The sequence below is a fragment of the Plectropomus leopardus genome, chromosome 8 (assembly GCF_026936395.1).
Source record: "Plectropomus leopardus strain MGB_pleo_1.0 chromosome 8, ASM2693639v1, whole genome shotgun sequence".
NCBI lineage: Eukaryota > Metazoa > Chordata > Actinopteri > Perciformes > Serranidae > Plectropomus > Plectropomus leopardus.
In genome coordinates, this window is record NC_142183.1 from 18,581,586 (window position 1) to 18,593,678 (window position 12,093).

The window sequence follows — 12,093 nt, forward strand, 5'->3', positions numbered from 1 at the left end:
CTGACTCACCGTGACTCACAGGTGATAAGTTTGGAATAATGGTTTTTCAAATATGGCTCTCTAGGACCGCCAGGGGTCCCACTGCAAAAATGTAATAACATTTATTCATATATTCAGTTTTGAAGTCCTGTTTCTTACATAAGCACAAGTTTTTACTTTATAGAAACTTTCAAAATATTATTTAAACATATATCAAATTCTTTAATTGTTGAATATATTTATCTGCCAGTTTAATTCAGTTCAAAGGGCTTTATTGGCATGAAAGTTTCAAAAACAATGTTGCCAAAGCACCATGAACATGTCAGCACTAAACTCTTTTTTGATGCTGCTATTAATATATTCTGCTTCTTTTACAATGTCATTCTGTGTGTATATACTGTATATCACTACCACTTCTTGTGCTTTTAAAATTGTATATTCTTTTACAGTCTTTAAATTGCATCTTTTGATTTGTTTAGTATGTTCTCTCTTTCTTTTGTTGATGTGCTCAAAGAAGTCTGTATGCCCTATTTCTCTGTTCTTTTACTTTGTTGTATCTTAGGAAGCCTTCTGTAACACCTGGGCCAAGGGACTACAGAGGAAAAAATAGCCTCCTAGCAGATTCTGACATTTTTATACCCTGTGTATTTATTAATTTGCACTGTCTCTTCCTAAATAAACTAAACCTAAACCTAATCAAAAATTAATTTCTCCACCAATTGAACATTAACACATCATGAAGATTAATGGCCTGTACTGATAATAAACAGCAGGGATACTCAACTTACTTTGCCCAGGGACAACTTTTGCAAAATGACAGAAGGCTAGGGCCAGACGCAGCATCCCCACACAGGTCAGGTGAACAGAGGGACATCTGTAGGAATTGAGGATATTCAGGGCTTAGACTGGACCTCTGTCAGGGGGTTTAGGGGATCCTTCCCTGGCAATTTCTTGGACAAAAAAGTGCCATTTTGATGCTTTTTAATGCACCCTCATTCTGTATTTATATCAAAAGTTTAAGAAAAGTCCCAATGTGAATTTGTTTAATTTCATTGTGAAATAGAAAATGGTTGTGAGGCAACCCAGCACCCTGTCTGGGGCCAGATTTGGCCTGCGAGCTGCAAGTTAAGTATCAAAGATATATAGTGTATCAAATACATCTATATGTGTGATTATCTATCTATCTATCTATATATCTATCTATCTATCTATCTATCTATCTATCTGTCTGTCCTTTTTAGTTCGAATAATGTAGATTTGTGTAAATTTGGCAACATTTCCCTGAAAAAAAGGAAAAGAAAGTTAAACTTAAACATGTCGTACTCAGAGAATTACTCTCACATCTACTCAACATAGCTCTACAGAAAGATGCAGCACATACACACACGCGCGCACAAACGCACACACTACACAATAAGATCACATATTTTCACTGCTGAGCTGTAAATGACCTATTTAGTCACTTAATTGATTTTGTATGCATAACAATGCTCAGGCAGCTTAAAGCATTAGCTGCTCTATAATAGAGTCTTGAAGGCTGCAGAGTCTGCCCAAGTCAAATAATGGAAAGCTATTAATGCAGAACAGCACTACGTGGAATTGCACTGTCGAGCATGCAAGTCTGGACTGACGATATCATCTTAAAAATGCACGCACTGAGGTAAACATTCAAATTAATTTACTTTCACTGAAATGTCTTTAATCTGTAGTTTTGCTTGTGTTACATTGAGTTTGGAGAAAAAATGAAGAAAAAATCTCATTAAAAAAATTAACATTTCAAGACATTTTTCACACTATCATTGAGAACAGCATGTATCCAAAGTGTCAGCTTTTTGTTTGTCCATGTCCTGTTAATTCATCTTTAGTAAAACTCAGTCAAACATGCACAGCATGATGCGCTGAAAGGTAACAAATTAAGGGATAGACATAGCTTTCAGCTGATTTGTCCCTAAATATTTCATGAAAGCATGTGTGTGTCTATGCATGTTTAAGTATTCAGAAACATAAGACGTAGGCTATTTCTAACTACCGTGCTATATATTCACCCCCTTTTAACCCACTTACCTGGCACAAACCTGCATTTATAATGTGTAGGCGTACATGGACACACGCACACTTTCATATCTGTGTGGATATGCATGGACGTACATGCAGTATATACACTCTTTGTGCTATACATCAGTCTCATATTCTGTATTGGAACTATGTTAAGTTGCATCTTCCCTATCAAATATATAAATTCAAATTAAGGGAAGATAGTGGGAGACAAAAATGAAGGAGACAAAGATTGTTTTCTTATGTATTTTCTTATATTTTTATCTTGTTTATTCCATGATTTTTTGTCATGTTTGACATATGTTATAGTAGGTTTTCCTGCTGCACACTGCAACCACATCAAACAAACATCAGCTCTGCAGTATATTAGGTGCAATGTGAGAGTATGACCTGTGTGCTGCAACACAGCCGCTGATTGTAAACGTACAAAGTGTGTTGCATGTTTGCAGCTGGCAGGTCAAGAGCCAAGAGGCTGAGGACGAGAACTGTTCGACCCTAGATTTTAAGCTCAATTAGTTTTGTCGTTGGGGAAGCAAAGTCAGCCGTGGTTGTTGTTGAGGCTCGGAGGCTGGAAACTGCAGTGATTAAATGCCTCTCATGGGCCGGTAGGAGCCTCCAAAAGAACAGCAGAGGGAGAAAAGACAGAGGAAAGCAAGGTGCAGAGTTTAAAGAGAGGTTTTATTGGAGAGATGGTGCAGAAAGGGCATGCTGGGGGTAACTAAAGGCAGATAATAGAGAGAAAGAGATACACAACTGAGCATAAAATGTTGAAAGGTTCCAGAAGAAAAACAGGGATGCAATTTGGCTGCTTGATGTGTCTCACTGTGGCAGAGCCAGTTGAACTGTTTGCAGATTTTTTGATTCAGCAAGATGCTGAGAAAAGCTGAGGAAGAGTCTCCACCCATCGGCACAGACTGTAGAGAGACAGGAGAGTTGTCCTTTTCTTTCACACTTTGTTAAATTTTTTTCTTATTTTTCAGCCAACAATATTATGACTTTTCTTTCTCTTGTGCCTCTTTTCCTGTTGCACCCTTTTCGTTTTCACCATCAACTTTAATAAAAGTGAATCCCTTCACATTGGCAAAGGGAGATAGTGATGGACATTTAAACAAGCCTTCTTGACATTCAACACAAAGAACAAACATTTGCAGTTATTTCCCATGGCACTGGGCTTAAGAGCTAAAAGGTCAACCTTTGACCTTTGTCAGATATTGAATATATTTACCTGTGATCTGTTGGAGTGTGTAAGTATATGCTACAGTGTTCGTGCTTTAACCAGTGTTATGGTGTGTGAGTATATGTTACGGTGTGCATGTTTAAGAAAACAGATATATCGCTACATACGACGTGTGTAATCTTAGAATTTAGTGTTCATGTATACTCCTTAGAAGAAGCCAGATATATTACTGCATAAATCAGTGTCCAGACGACAATCTAACCTTGGGGGTCAGCAGTGAGAGCATGATATGGAGAGAATCTGAGATATGGAGGTGGGTTGAATGCATGGGGTCAAAAGGGGAAGGGTGTGCGGGGCCTATAACTTTGTTCCACAGGACACCTAGATAGGGAAAACAATCCCTAATAAGGGATTGTCCTTGAAGTTGACCAATCCAAGGAGGGTGCCATGCTGAAAGGGGGGCCAGAGACCGAGGGGAGCCAACCAGAAGATGATTCTACCTACATTCACATTTCCTCATTGTAATAGTATAAAAGACTGGATCAGGGAAAGACAGGTTGTCAGAATGCAGGCTGACTCGCTGATGTTGTCAGCTAGGGAGAGGCATTTCTGATCCAGAGCTCTGTAACTGCTTACTGCTTGCTGTTTGAAAAGATTCACTAAAGGTTCGAACTTATAATTCTAAATTCTGTGTGGACATTCACTCATTTGCTGTTTATTGAGTTGCCTTTAAGAATTCTGAACATAGCGCTCACCCTGTGAGGGTGAGAGTTTTTTTCTATTTGCAGCAATCGAGAGAAAAACTCCTTCAGATCACATATTTGTTTTAAGGGAAGGAGTAAAAAAGGTGCATGTTAATATTACTGTGTCGATTTTTTTTTAGCAATAATCTGTTATGATCTCATTTAACAGTCTTACATCTAAAATCAGCTTTTAGGGGAACATAAAAAGAGCATTTTATCTGTTTGATTTTCTGATGTTGTGGCCAAGAGGGAATATTGTTTGTTTCTGAAGTACACACTGAGTGTACATATTTGGAACTTATTCCTCATAGTCAGTTCCAGCCTCTTTAGCACGACCCACATCTCGAGTATTTCATAGCAAAATTCCCCCTCCTCCTCATCTGCTTCTTTTCTGCAAAGCAAGAGTCTCTTATATTTTGTACACTTACACATACAGTAATTAGTAAACTTTTCGATCCCAAAAAGACCAGATTTTGAAATAGCAATTATGCCGCTCTGTGGATTGTAACCATGCCAGTCATGGTATTAGTCATTTTAATTCTGCTGCTGGTTGTCTTGTCAACTACTAAATCCACTTAATTCTACAACATTTATTTGTTTGTGCATTAAAGTGTGCATACTCAAGTTTACAGCTGCACAGTGTGTGATATGTATTTACTTAAAGGGATAGAAGTCAGATTTTCTGAGGGGGTTTGTATGAGACTGTTATCCATAATCATCATAATCAGAAGTAGGCAGAGGTATGAATTTTAGCCCCTTGAAAAGGCTAATATCAGTTTAAGAGTATATTATATTTAGAATATTTTCACTGCTTTACATTGCAGTCAGACAGTCCTCTTCAATGGGGAACTGAAACCATTATCTATGCTCTCTTTAAAGCCTCCTGTCTCCATTGACAAAAACAGTAGCTCTGGTCACTGCTGCCTCAGTTGGTAAAGTTGTTTGTGTTATGTGACTTTTTTAAATCCAAAGAAATCCTTTTACACATTAGAGTCACACAATAACACAAAGTAACTCAATGAGACAACTGCAGACCAGCAGCTCCAGTGTTCTGCAAGGTAAAATTACATTTTTTGTCAAATGAATTCAATGGCTTTGAAGAAAGCATAAACAACTCCTTCAGATCCCTGTACGAAAGGGATGTATGACAGTAAGGTAAAGCATTGTTCTAAATATGGCACACTCTTAAACGGATATTGATTTTAAATTTTTATCTTTTAATTTATTTACAGGCTTTTTTTAGGTGGCAAAGATACATACTGCTTTACCCCAGTGCACAGCATGTCTCAGTAGTCCTTTCTGGTGTGCCAACAGACATCTACTGTAAGTAATACACAATGGATAGGTACATCAAACAAACCCACTTCAAAAAAATCCAAAGTATCCCTTTATTTCTTACGACTTCGATCCAGCAGAGAAAGAAAGTCAGAAGAAGAAAAGAAAGAGACAGAGCATCTGCAGCAATGCAGGAATTAGTCAAGTTCACAGGAGGAGACGATTGCCCTACAGTGTCACAATCAGACGGCTGGTGACTCCACCTGAGGTGACATCCCAGCGCTGCTTACCCTCCAACAGAGCAGGCGAACAGGGGAAAACACTCTTCTCCTCCACCACCTTTTTTATTTTTATCACACTGCTACTTTTCTTTGTCTTGTCTCTCCCTGTACGATCACGCAGCTAGACACGCTGTTAAATAACAGCAGGCATCTGGTCAGACAGCTCAGACAAAGCAGAGGGACCTTGAGGGCCTGATGGAGACAGCAAATAAAAAGGAAAAGGGCAAGTGTGGTTGCAATAGAGTGTGATGTCAGGCAGGACTGTCCTAGCTCATCCACATCAACTGTGTACGCCATTTCCCTCTCTCCAGCTGGATCTATCTGGGTTTTATCTCTCTATTTCTCTCTTCATTTCCTGTCTCTATCACTTTATATGTCTGTCTCTCTAAATCAGGAATTTTTCCATCCTTGGTTTCTCATTTTCACACTATATTTGGGTGGCCGTAAGAGAACAGGGCACAAGTAGGTTTTGTATTACCTCATTAAGTGCACTGTTAGTTCTTTTCTTCTTCCTGTCAGCTGGTCACAGTCTCACCTTGTTACATGCCACTCACACTGATGAGACGTCTGCCTTTAAACAACCTGTGGTCTAATGTTGCAGCAAGTCTGATCAGTAACCTGTATTATTAAACAGGTTGTGTCTGTGGCAATTTTAACAGCAGCTTAACCCCAGTTAACCTCTTTCACCCCCATAAGCACATTTAAAACCGCATCAATCAATATGTGGTGAACTGTTAATACTAATAATAATAATAGTAATAATGATAATAATAAAAGTAGCAATAACACTTATATTAATATTAAAGTGTATAGTATTTGTCAGAACCAGCATTAAGTGTTTAACAATAAAGGTAGAAAACATTGTAAAATACACAGTTAATGTTTGACTTACTACATTTCTATTTGTTTTCCACCAAATTTTCTATTCTTGTAATATCTGCTTGTAAAATCAAACTTTTAATGGTTATGTTTGGACAGCCAAAGCTCTCAGCCAACACTAGAGAGCATCATGGTCTGGTTTAATACAGAAAAGGCCTGCAGTAATGTGAGGCACATTTTTTTACTGGCATTTTATTTTTAGCACTGTGATAGTCTGCTGACCTGTCCAGGGTGTGCCCCGCCTCTCGCCCAGTGACAGCTGGAATAGGCTCCAGCCCCCCGCGACCCTTACGAGGACAAGCAATTACGGGGAATGTATTTTTGGTCATAGAGATATGATTTTTGTGCGATCTCAAAGTTCCTGACTGAGTGAATGTGTGCTTCTGATCTCTTGCTATATTTCCTTCTTTATCCTTTAACCCCATCTAAACAGTTTAGCCTTCCTCCTATGATCCCCTTCTTCTTCTTCTTACTTCTGCTCTATCTAATCCCACCACTCCACTGTCACCACCCTCCGACAACCTCTTTTAAAAGCTCTGAGCATCCCCTTTCCTCTTACAGCTCGTCCCATTCTGCCAGTCACGCTACACTCTGTGACCCAGCTCATCCCTCCAGCCTCCCCACTCCCTCCACTCCTCCTTCCTCTCACCGCCTCTGCCTCCTCCTCTTTCACTCCAGCAGACCCATTAACACCGCAGAGAGCTTCCTTCCTGTTTCCCATTTAGCCAGTGTCCACTATGGTCATGCAGTGGCCTGTTGCAGCCACCAGCAACTAATTAAAGTCCCTTCACTGCTCCAATCACAGTTATCTGATTAAAGCCCTTTGCTGCTAATTACACTGCCATTTCTCTGTGCCATATTTTTTTCCCACGGTCCTTCACTCTCCCGTTCTCTCACATACACACACATACAAATCTAGAGCAGCAACTTGCATAAAATGTATTGTGACATTTTTTTTTACAATCATGCTCACAACATCATTCTGCTTTATGTCTTTATTCTCCGTCTGTCTTGTTCTCTGAATAACCAGCAGTGTCATTTTCATTTTTAAATGTCTGCAGCCAGAGGGGTCACACAGAGCCACGCAGAGCTTAGTCATTATCTGCTCCACTCATGTTTGTCCTAAAATGAAATCTGAACGATTGAGCCTCTTTTTGCCATCACAGATGATCTGCTTGTCATAGCTTCAAGTTGTTTTTAATCAGTTTAAAATGTGTTCGGAACATTTTGGTAATAGATGTTGCAATCCTCATTGGTGACCTCAGGATGAGTGTCTCTTTTTTATTATTATTACGACTTTTATAAGAATAATGCAAGATGCAAGGTGACATTTTCTTCATAGCCTGTTGTGCATTAGAGGCACATTGATGTAATTCATAACATAAAAGATGTGTTTTGATGGTTTTCATATCCTACATAGTTTTTCTCTGACCTTAAAGCTGGAGCACACAACTTCTGTCTCCCCCCTCTGACAGCGAGAGTAATTACATAAACATTGTTGACATGCTTGTGATGTATGAATGCAGGTGAGCTCACCACATCTCCCTCGTGCCCTGGAGTGTCCTCTTTCTTTGTTTCTTTCTTTTTTTTCTTTTTTTGTTTAATCCATCCTCTTAAACATGATTTTCTTACTCCAGAAACTTTTCTCGGATGCTCATGGGATTTTCCTCCATAGCATCCTCCACACTCCCAGCTGCTACTCTGTTGTTATTGTCTCTCCTCCCCTCCTGCCCCCGTTGGCTTTGGCTTTGGTGTGAAATCCATTACTTCTGGTGCACCAATGCAGGAAAGTCACCACAGACACCATACACCACAACTGTGATGAACTGCAAAATACAGAGAGCTATCCCTGGTGGCAATAGGCTCATTCAGCATTGTATGAACTCATTGGCAAGAGCTTGGGTGTAACAGACATTCATGTATATGTTTAAGACGCGCACTCCAACTTAAAAATTTTATCTAATTAACTTCAAAGATGTTAGACTAACAGATGTTGAAGCTGCATATGCAGCTACATATGAAAGCAAGGTGAAGCCAAAATAATTTGAATCTTACAGGTAACTGAGCACCTGATTGTGAAATTCAGTCCATGAATTCTTGATGTTGAAATTAAATCACTGTGACGTCACACTGTCACTTCTGGGTAGACAACTGGCCATTGTTTTGAAGTATAGAGATATCTAAAACCCTGCAAACTTGTTTATTTCTGTTGTTATTTTCAGTCATAAATTTAATATTTAAAGAGTTATTTAGTTAAACACAGTGGTCCAAACTATCTGATGGTTCTGCTGTGCTTATTTTATGTTTCGGTTTGTAAATGTCTTTGATGACCTAAATCTACTGGCGTGGAATCTAAACAATGCTGCTATGGACAAGGCAAAACATATTTTAACTACCTGAAAAAAAAGATCAATATCAGTTTCAGTGTATGCTATAGTTGGAATATTTCATCTGCTTTACCTTACACACTAACTGATCGAGGCCACCATAGACCAGCTGCTCCTGCTTTAAAAAATTACTGGGTTTTGTCATCAGAGTCTGGTGGCTTTGAGATAGCAGCTTCACCTCTCCATCAAACAGGGGTATCTGACGGCAAATTAAAGAGGTGAAAATATTCTAAATACTTAAATTGAAATTACGTTTTTTTTAGGTGGGCCTATTTTTAGGTGGCTACAAACTAAGCAATTAAGGCAGCATTTGCTCAGGCCAGTTTCATTTTATCTACGTGAAACAGGGGTTTTCTGTCTGGAAGTTATATGAACAAACATTGTGATGCAGTTTATTTATAGCATTGAAGTATTTTACTTTGAAAACCACCTGTCTGCAGTTTCATAGATGGGAATTTAACCCACGTAAATTCATACTGATGGTGCTATAAATTCAGTGTAATTTTAACTTCAACACTGAGTAATCAGTAGTGGTTAAATTTTGTATTCAGTTGCCTGTAGAATTATGACTTCCATAAAATAATCAGATTCACTGAATGATAGAGTGTGATGTCACAAAAAATAAATGAGGATCCAGACTATAAAAACAACATCTTTACTTATTCATAATAGCTTGGTGTGCATAAATCATTCATGTGTGACATGCAATTATACAATAACTGATCATTCCCTGAATCAAAATCTGTTTGGTTACTGCAGTGTCTTTCTAAATATATCATAAACATGGACTAATGCTTGCTCCATGTTCAAAAGGAGTGTTGAAGTTGTCACAGAGCTGCTCCTGTTACTATAACTGTTTCAGAGAGAGCTCTGCAGTGTCTCTTTTGACCACTAGCGAGCAGCAGCAGCAGCCTGTTCTGTCAGCAGGTAACAGACTTGAGGAGATATTTATTGCTAAAGCAGAGACATTACAGAGCGACCCCTGAGCCCAGTTTAAAGCCCTGTAAAGTGTTTGGACCAAAGCTCTATGTCTGTCCCCTCAGCTCAGAGGCTCTGCTGCTCAGATCGATGGTCCCCTGACTCCATTGCAGGGCAGCTACACATTCTGTAATGCAGTAATGTAGTTCATAAATATTGACCACAGAGCTGAAATGGCAGGTGTAAATCCTGAAGGAATGTCCCGCTGAGGATAATGGGGGAGATGGAGGGCAACGGCCGACTACAGGAAACAGATCAAACTGCTGACATTCACCCTGCTGCATCAGAGGTTCAAGAGTCTGATTACAGCAGGTTGACAGAGGGAATAGAATAGAATAGAATAGAATAGAATAGAATAGAATAGAATAGAATAGAATAGAATAGAATAGAATAGAATAGAATAGAATGAATAGTCAGTACAGACAGAGTTGTAGATTGTAGCGGTGGAATGTAACTGTACTTATGTACAAATTTGAGGTACAATTTTACTTGAGTGTTCTCATTTTATGCTACAATATACTTCTACTCCTCTAGGCTTCATCTGAGAGGTTATTATTTTATTTACCACTTCACTACAGTCACCTACAGTCTGTCTTAGAGCTTCAGTTACTTTTCACATTACAATTTTGATTTTCCATTTTTCTGATAAACTGAAGGATTAAATGGTCTTTTATGTGTTAAGAACAGCAATGCTACAAACATATATTGTGATGATTTCATAGAGTATGATGTATTGCTGTATATTTAACTACCTAACATATACTATAATATATGTGTTTGTGTAATTACTTTCACTGCCAGACGGAGGAGACAAAAGTTTCACACTCCAGCTTTAAGCATGTCTGTGTGTGAATGGACCAGCTGATTGCCCCTTAAACTCTACCTCTTTCTAAATAGCCAGCTCTGTTTGGATACACTACAATTTCACCTCAAGAATTTCCATTTATAGAGATCCTCTGTCACATCTAAATGAGGTAGCACAAGCAGATAGGACCTAAATGCAGGATGGCAGGCAGGTGGACTCAGAAAAGCTACTTAAATTAAAGAAAAACAGGCTTACAGGCTGATGAGATGCATACCAGGCAGGCAGGCAAGCAGGCAGGAACAATCAGCAGGGGGAAAAAATCAAGGATGCAGGGAAACCGCAAAGGAAACATGAACTTCCCCAACACTAATTGGGGAAGTGGGAACTGGTGCGTTGACTGCAGGACTTGTGAGGGACAGGTGAAACTAATCAGGGCAGGTCATAACAATTCACAAGGCTCGAAAACACACAAAGACAGGAAATGAGACCAGACCTGACACATGAGGATAGTGACCTTCAGAATAAAACAAGGAATAAAACTATAAGAAAAGGATGATGACATCTTCTCTAAACCCTCAGCCAACCTGCAGCCAAAAAGTAAAAGACACACTATTTTTGTTGTTGTTGTTTCAAATTTACAATAAAACATATGCAAAAATAAAAGAATTTCACTTGCAGAATTTTCACTTCTGACTGCTTGGCTAACTCTGAGCGCCTCAGTGTGTGTGTGTGTATTTGTGTGCGCACGCGCGTGCGTGTGTGTGTGTGTGTGTGTGTATATGTGTGTGTGTTTGCATGCATGGGCATTATATATGTCCACATGTGTGAGTTTGTCTTGCAGAGAAGAATAAATGCTTATTGATCTCTGACTACAGCATGAACGGTCTTTAATGTCGGCTCCTCTGTTGGCCTAACAGACTGCAGAGGTCTTGTGTCTCTTGTTTATGACTGACCTTCATCATCCCTGTCTCCGTCTATCATACTTTCTGTGTTTTTCTCTCCCATCCTGCTTATGACCCCCCTACCTCACCCTCATCCAGTTTCATCTCCACCGTCACGCTTCACGATTCGACCTGGAGACCATAACACCAACTCTCTCTGTCTGACTCTCTCTGTCTCTCTTTTTTTTCCCGCTCAATTTTCTACTCATGAGGAATGGGCCTGGTGATGCAGTTATCTTTGAGGAAGTGGTGCACTGCTAAATGGACTTAATTACACACATGCACATTCTGATAATATATAGTATATATATATATATATATATATATATATATACATACATATATATATATAGTATCCTTTCTAGAAACCAGCATCTTTAGACCATTTATGTTCTGGAAAAATAGGCCTTAAAATATCCATGGAAAATGCAATTACAACGGATTTTAAAAATTGAGGTTATACAATTTTACTGAAGGCTGCTGTTGTTAAAGATGTGAAAGAACCTTTATCTGATGTTTTTGGCTTCTTTTAAAGAAGATCTGATAAAGAGGGGAAAGCTTCATAACACATAAGATTTTCAAGATTGGTGAAT